We start from the raw sequence: 548 nt of genomic DNA on the forward strand, positions 1-548 counted from the left end.
GAATGGAGGAGGAACTGTTTTAAGGGCAAATAAATCTGACAATTATCCGCATAATACTGGAATGAAATGCCATGTTTCCTCAGGATAGATCCCAAAGGCAGCAGATAGAGTGAAAATAGAAGGGGTCCAAGAATCGAGCCCTGTGGGACGCCACAGGAAAGAGTGGGGTTCCACTTTCTCAAAAAAAAAATTTATTTATTGGGGACTGCCATGCAAATGCATGGCAGGCACCTATTATTCTACACCTTGGAAGTTTTAAGAAAAAGAAAAAGAAAACCACAGGTCTCATCCGAGAGATATGCTGGGCTCTGTAATCTCCTAGGGCTCTGTAGGCCTGGTCGGGCAAGGTGGGGGTGAGGGTCAGGCTGGGTAGGATTGGTTAGATTCAAGGTAAGGTGAAAGGGCAAGGGTCAAACCCCAGGGGAGTGGTGGCGCAGAGGTTAGAGAGGTGGGCTTGTGATCTGAAGATCGCCGGTTCACGCCCCGGCCCCGACAACATCAAAAATTGTGGGTGGGGTAGGTGAAACACCCACACTTGCCCCCACCCT

General features: G+C 49.3%; 1 protein-coding gene across 1 annotated transcript in view; it reads left to right on the top strand.

Annotated features, from left to right (window-relative positions):
* The window catches only part of LOC119421100 (MICAL-like protein 1), a 17240-nt gene that overhangs the window by 9948 nt on the left and 6744 nt on the right, over positions 1-548 (top strand). The window lies entirely within an intron of this gene.

This window comes from Nematolebias whitei, chromosome 15 (genome assembly GCF_014905685.2).
Source record: "Nematolebias whitei isolate Nwh7 chromosome 15, NemWhi1, whole genome shotgun sequence".
NCBI classification, from domain to species: domain Eukaryota; kingdom Metazoa; phylum Chordata; class Actinopteri; order Cyprinodontiformes; family Rivulidae; genus Nematolebias; species Nematolebias whitei.